The sequence below is a fragment of the Hevea brasiliensis genome, chromosome 3, assembly GCF_030052815.1.
Source record: "Hevea brasiliensis isolate MT/VB/25A 57/8 chromosome 3, ASM3005281v1, whole genome shotgun sequence".
Taxonomy (NCBI): Eukaryota; Viridiplantae; Streptophyta; class Magnoliopsida; order Malpighiales; family Euphorbiaceae; genus Hevea; species Hevea brasiliensis.
Window position 1 is genome coordinate 2,764,176 of NC_079495.1, and position 7,665 is coordinate 2,771,840.

The 7,665-nt window shown below is 29.8% G+C and overlaps 1 pseudogene; it reads left to right on the forward strand.

Annotated features, from left to right (window-relative positions):
• Positions 1–219: 219 nt before the first annotated feature.
• On the forward strand, positions 220–7,665 carry LOC131178803 (cytochrome P450 76A1-like; annotated as a pseudogene).

A 7,665-nucleotide genomic window follows, 5' to 3' on the forward strand; every position in this document is an offset into this window, starting at 1 on the left:
TATTCTTTTTATTAGTTAATTTTATTAGTTATTTAATTAGTCCTTCATACTTGTTAATTTTGGGTTAATTTGTAATTTTATTTTTGTTTTATAGATAAAATGGTATTTTTGAGGGACTAAAAAGTAACTGTGTAAGTGAAGAGTAAATTCCAAGTCCAAAAGTGCTAAAAATGAAGCTTGAAAATTAAAGATTTTAAAGGCTATCGAAATTTGCACAAGATGGTGCACAACCTGTGCAGCTTGTCTACAGAAATTAGAAGAAATTTTGAACTTGCCAAAAGTTGCACAGGATGGTGCACAGCCTATGCACCTGCCTATGTGAGAGCCTGGAAAACACCTAAGAGTTGTCGAAAGTTGCATAGGATGTCGCATAGCCTATGCACCAGCCTATGCACCTTAATGGAAGACAACCTGAACCTAGCGAAAGATGCACAGCTTCATGCACAGGCTATGCACTCTCCAATGCAATTGGCTGGAAAAATGCAAAAACTCACTGAAACCTGCATAGCCTCTTATGCAGCCTATGCATTTGCCTGTGCAGTATCATGAAAAACCAATGAAGCTTGCTAAAATGTGCATAGGGACCTTCATGGCTATGTAAAAACCCATTTTCACTTATTCTCTCTAGACTTGACTTTACATAAGATATTGCACAGGCGCTGTTCTAGCTATGCACTTCCTCATTAATTGGGTGAAGAAGAAAATCTTCTCACACATGTAGTGACCTCACCTGACACCATTTTTAGGCCATCCTAGGATTTTTGTCAGGGGGTATAAAATTATTCTTACCTCACTTTTTACATCAAGAAGAAAGAATTAAAAAGAAAGGAAAAGAAGGAAGGGAGTCGACACATTCTATTTCTTCACCAAAATTTGGATTTTTCTTCATTCTTCACTATTTTTTGCACTTCTTTTACCGAATTTCTTCAGTTTTAGTTTATTTTCATGTTTTATTTCTTCTTTTACTTAGAATGTCTTATATTAAGCATGGATAGTGTGTAGTACTTTAAGATTCTAGAGTTGGGTATGTAATATTTAAGATATTTTGAGAATTTGAACTGGTTAACCCAGATTTTATAGTTATTATGAGGTTTTATCCATTTCTTGTGTATTTAATAATATGCTTAGGGTAGGATACCATTAAGTTATGCTCTTAATCCTTATTTGAAGCATCAAAGGAGAAAACCAAGTGATAAATAATCAAGAAACTGGGCTTAATTAGCTTGGATCTAGAAATAGACTAAGGGTTAAGAGGTTTAATAGATTGATTAAAGAGTTTAATGGGTTTTGGTTAATTTTAAACTCCGTAAAAGTAGGATTTAATTAACCAAGACACTCTTTGTCTCATTCGAAAGAGATTTTAAAGGATTTGAGAATTGATCTCCTTGAAACACATAATTTCCATATGTTTGGCAAACTAATCAAAATACCAAATTAGCTTAAATATGGACCCTTAACTTCAGAATCACATTTTTACAATCGTTGCTTAATATTTTACTTTGAAAGCTTAGCCTAATCCATTTTCATTAGTTTTCGTACTTAATCTCTTAATTTCTTCATTTAGCCAATTATTGAATTAATCTTTGCTTTAATTGAGTTTTGCATTTTTATACTTAAACTTTAGATTCCCAAATTTCCTTTACCTGTTTGATTGGATTATAATTTTAATTTAGTTCATTTTATATCAAAGATTCAATTTATTACATAATTTTTCGAGAGAACGATATCTTTTTTTATACTACTTAAACGATCCGTGCACTTGCGATGGAGACACATCATTCAAGATTGCCAAGAGTTGAAGTTTGCACCTCTTCTCCTGTAACACCCCAATTTTTGAAAAAAAAATATTACATATGGTTATTATTTGAATAGAAATAAAATTTATAAAGTTTTGGGGAGAAAAATTTAATTTGAACTTAGACTTAAAGGAAAAGTTATAGAAGTTTTGAGGTGGAAAATATGATTTTTGGAAAGATGAAGGACCAAAATGAATTTTGGTAAAAAAAATTTGGACAGCAGGTTGCAATACACGTGAGCTAGTTTCTCCAGCAGTTTCTATAAATAAATAAATATGTAAAAGAAAATAAGAGGAAAGCAGAATTGGGAAAAGAGGAAGAAAGGGAGGAGAAAGGAAAAAAAAGAAAGAAAGAAAGGAATAAGGAGAAGAAGAGAAGGGAATAGGGAGTTGGTGCTAGATTTTTTCTGAGTTTCTCCAGCAAGAAAGAACACTAACAAGGGGAAAAGAATGATTTTAGTCTAGGATACTAGAATTAAAAAGAGAGAAATGGAGAAGAAGGTGAACAGTAGTAGAAACAGGGGTTCAGTAGGGGTAGCATGTTTTTCTTCTGTCCAGGTGAGTTTGGTGTATCTTTTTCCATTAATTTTTGGATATGTTGAAGGCCTATATGTGTCAAAGTTATGGATAAAATTTGGTGATTTTTCAACAGTTGAATTTGGAGAAATAAATTGTTGAACACAGGCTGTCTGAAAGTTGAATTCTGAATTTTGGCTACTGGAATTTGAGAAAAATAAATAGTTAGGATACTTAGAAAATTATGAAATTTGGTAAAGATGATCTTTAGGATGTTAAGGCTGTTGTGTTAAAATTTGGTAAATTTCAGACTTGTGGTTTATGAGATATAAATTATTTTATATAAATTGTCTGATTAAGAATGATTTCTGAAAAATTCAGAATTTGAAGGGTTAGATAAATATGTTGATATCTCATGATGTAGTGATAATTTTAAGCTAAAATTTTTACTGATATTGTATAGGGATGCCTTGAATATATGGTTAAAATTTGGGATTTATCTAACAGTTGGATTATTATAGATAAATTTGAATGTACAAGCTGCTAGATTGAGTATCAATGGTTAAGTTAAGTTGAATGAGTGATTTTTATGGAACTAATATTATTTTGAGATAGGATATGAAGTTGTTGAATTATTATGTGATTGTGAAATATTTTTGAGAAATATATATGTGGATTTCAATTGGATTTTTGGTGTATGAGTATATTTTAATGACTAAAGAAATTATGAAATTGAGTATTATTTTTAATAATATAATTTTTATAGAGCTATAAGTTGGATAATTGAAAATATTGATATGATTAATGGCTTGTGGATTTGAGATTTATGATGGGGAGCTTAGTCCAATTTAAGGGGAAATGCTGTTGAATTTTTATTAGATATTTAATTAGGGAAAGTGAAGTTATGATTGATTATGATTATTATGATTCTAGGAGGAGCTTGTGATTATGGATTAAATGAATGGAAAAGTGGTATCTGGGAGTTGGTATTTTGCAGCCAAGTGAGTGGTATTTACAATATATGGCATGAATTTGCTTCTCAATTGATTCTTGATCCTTTGAAAATTGAAAATGGTGATTTGCTTCCGACATTATTGTTGATTATTTGATTCATCTTTATTGTTCAATCTAATTTATTTGATTCATCTTTATTGTTCAATCTAATTCCATTCTATTGTTGCTCATTGCCATTCAAATATTTCATGTATACTAGCAAGTCTAGAAAGAGAGTTAGAGTTTATTAAATTGAGATAAATGGTAAATGATGATTAGATTAATAGCTTGTACAGAGAGATGGATGATAGTAGCAAAGTTCAGCATAGGTGATTTAATATTTTAGAATTATAAGAAGAAATATGAGATTGTGGGCATTTATGATAGAATTGTTTGGTTACCTTGGGTAGCAATGATTTATTTAGCAAGACTATGTTATTGGATTTTGTGAGTTTGATGGACTATGGTGTTGACAACCATGATTTGCCTTTGCATCATTATGAGATATTGAATTATATTTAGTATATTTGCTCCCATCAAAAGGATGTTAGCATTTTAGTTTATTGCAGTAGGAAAAGGCTGCCCATAGAGAGGGTGGAGCCGCCACTGCAAGGTTTGACTCAACATGGATATGATTTAGATATCTATTTTGATACTTTGGCACATCTTTGGATGTCAAATACCAATTATCGATAATTTTACATATGTGAGGAATAATTGGAAACTAGGAAGAATATAATTTGAGTGATTTGGAGATTCTAGAATTGCATAGCATGTTGAATTTGATTATTCAATTTTTTCAGCTTGTCCTGAATTCTCATTATTTATTTTATTTCCTTTGTATATTTCCTTTGTTGCATGATGCATGCATGATGCATATTATAAATGCCAACTCACCGAGTAGTCTATACTCACCCCACCTAACTCACCAGTTTTGCAGATATTAATTGAAAGGAGAATTAGGTTGATGGTTTTTAGAGCTCCAATTGGCTAGACTCCTCAGTTCTGGGGAAGCAAGAGAAGGAAATCTACAGTAGGGAATAAGGTTGTTACATCTCCATTCATCGTTGAAGAGACTCACCTATGTACATGTTTGCAATTAACGTTAACGCTCACATTGGCACTGTGGTGAAGCTTAGTTTTGACTATATGAATTCATTTATATATACATATATAAAGGGTGAATTTTTGAAAGATAAAAATATCCTTAATTATTTTATGTTATTTAGAAAATATATTATCTCTTATTATTTAAATTAATTTTAGAGTTTATAAAAATTTAAATTTTTTAATTCTGCTTATACTTAACTTTCGTTTATTAACTAAATTTGTTATTGCAATTTAAATAAAATTTTATATATAAAAAAAATAAAATCATAAATTCATATTAAAAAAAAACCATGTTTCATGTTTTAAAAAAAAATCGACTTTTATAATAAAGCAAAGTAAATTACTTAAAAAATAATATTTATTTATAATTAGAATTTTAATATTTAAAAAAATATTTATGATTTTTATTTTGATTTGATAAGTAATTCTAAAACAATTGAACACTAATTAAATAAATGATTAATTATTTAAACTAAAAAAATTATTAATAGGCATAAACATCTAAATTAGTGCTAAAACAACATATAGTTGTCAAAGAAAATAAATTATTATATTTCAAAAAATTTATTTACAATTTTATTGTAGATGTGAACAAAATTTACTAACAACAATAAAATAATGAATATTAAAACATTTCAAATATTTATATATTATATTGTACTAATTAAATTATAATATTAATTATTGTAAAAATTTTAATATTTTAATTAAGTAATTAAATTAATATTTAATTATTTTATATACAAATAAAATAATGCAACAACTAACTGAAAAATCAGATATTCTCTTTAATTTGGAGTCGTGTTGTTTAAGACCTTGTATTCTCAGATAAGTCGCTGCTAAAGGAACCTAGAGTTCGTCTTTTGCTTGTGCTATGGACTTGCCAGATGAGATTTAAGAACACAATAGAAGAAGAAGAAGAAGAAGAAGAAGAATGAGGGGGTAGATCTGTCTTCGCAGTGTGAAGGAACTGAACTGAGGGGAGACTGGGAATTGGAAGATGATGTGGCACCAGAAGTTGAAAACACTAACTAAAATGTCAGGAGCATTAAGAAATAATAATTTTTAAAGATAAAAAAATATAAATTGTCTTTTAATTTTAAAGAGATGAGACTCATACATTTAGCAAGACGGTGTATATATATCCGATGTACTAAATAATTTTTTATTGGTTTAATTTAATTTTAATTACGTTTTATAATTTTACAAGCATTAATTATAAAATATTAATTAATCATTATCTTTAATTTATCATATAAAAAATAAAAAAATAAAAACTACTCTCTATCTATTTTTACTTATCATATTGAGAATAATTAATAAATTATTAATATAATTTTATAAAAATGAAAATATCCAATTATGTTTTTAGTTATTATATAAAAATAAAATGAAAAAATAAAAATAAATTGAAAGAATATTAAATATTTATAATTTACCCGCAATTATTTATCTAATTAAAATATTTCAAGTTGCATAACAATGGTTTCAACCAAAAAAAGTATAAGAAAATATCAGATAAAATCTAATGGACGTAGACTTTTCAACAAAACAATTTAAGATCATCTAATACAATTAATTAAAAAAATAATTCCACAAATAAAACATAATTATTTAAATTGTGTATTTCAACTTGCTACCAATAATTTTGAATAAGACTAGGATACATGGAACAATGGTGGTACAATCGGCAAAAGCAGCGGAGGAGCTTTTCTAGAATCACGACTCCTGTTTCTGTGATCGAAAGTCTCTTGATGTTTTCACGTCTCATAACTATAAAGAGGCTTCACTTGCCTTCGGCCCCTATGGTCCCTACTGGCGCATGCTCAGGCGTCTTTGCTCCATGGAATTCCTCAGCAACAAGCGAGTCAATGAGAGTGCTCCCATTCGTCGGAAATGCATCCATCAAATGTTAAGGTAATCAAATGTTTTTATTATTATAATAATAATAATAATAATAATAATAATAATAACAATAATAATAATAATAATAATTATTATTATTATTATTATTATTATTATTATATGTGAATGTCTAATAGGAATATTGAAGATCATGTGGAAGCTGCAAAGGCAAGGGGAGAATCTGGCAAGCTGAATTTGCCTCATTATTTATTCCGAATGTCATTTAACTTGGTTGGTAATCGAATGCTATCTCGAGACCTTTTCGATTCACAAAGCAGAGAAGGGCCCGAGTTCTTTCAAGCTATGGACAAGTTCATCCGGTGGGGTGGGAAGCCAAATATTGCAGATTTTCTACCATTCTTGAAATGGTTAGATCCTCAAGGATTGAAAAGGAACATGTTGCGAGATATGGGACGGACGATAGAGATTGTGGCAAGGTTTGTGAATGAGAGGATTGAGGAACATAAATTGGGAAAGGAAAAGGCCATGGATTTTCTAGACGTGCTGTTGGAATTTGAAGATGATGGGAAAGAATGGCATGGGAAGATCCCACATGAGAAAATCATTATAATCATAATGGTAAGTGAGAGTATGTTTATATAATTTCTTTAGAAAGGCTTAATCAATAAGTTTTGACTTAATGATATTAAAATTATCTATATTATAACTATATTTTGGATTGAAATTAATTAGTTGTTGATTACTTTTAATGTTTTAGGAGATGTTTTTGGTGGGTTAGAGACTACAAGCACAACAATTGAATGGGCCATGGCAGAGCTACTCCGTAAAGCTGAAACCATGAAAAAGGTCAAAGAAGAACTCAATATAGTTATTGGACAAAACAGAAAGGTTGAAGAGAGTGACATAGATAATTTGCCGTATCTACAAGCTGTCTTGAAAGAAACATTTAGGTTACATCCTGCAGTTCCTCTGCTACTTTCAAGAAACACGATACAAGATACAAATTTCATGGGTTACCACATCCCCAAAAATACTCAAGTTTTTGTAAATGCCTGGGCATAGGAAGAGACCCAGATATTAGGGAAGATCCCATGGCTTTTAAGCCTGAGAGATTTTTGAATTCAAATGTTGACTACAAGAGACAAAATTTTGAGCTCATTCCATTTGGATCAGGGAGGCGAATGTGTGTGGGTATGCCATTGGCTCATCGAGTCATTCCCTTTTGTTTGGCATCTTTAATTCACTATTTTGACTGGGAACTGCTCGACGAGGATTTTACCTCTGCTGAGTCCTTAGATATGAGTGAAAGGTTTGGAATAACTGTAAGAAAGCTTGTCCCATTGAATGTAGTACCCAATAAATGTCCAAAAAAGATGAATGTGTAA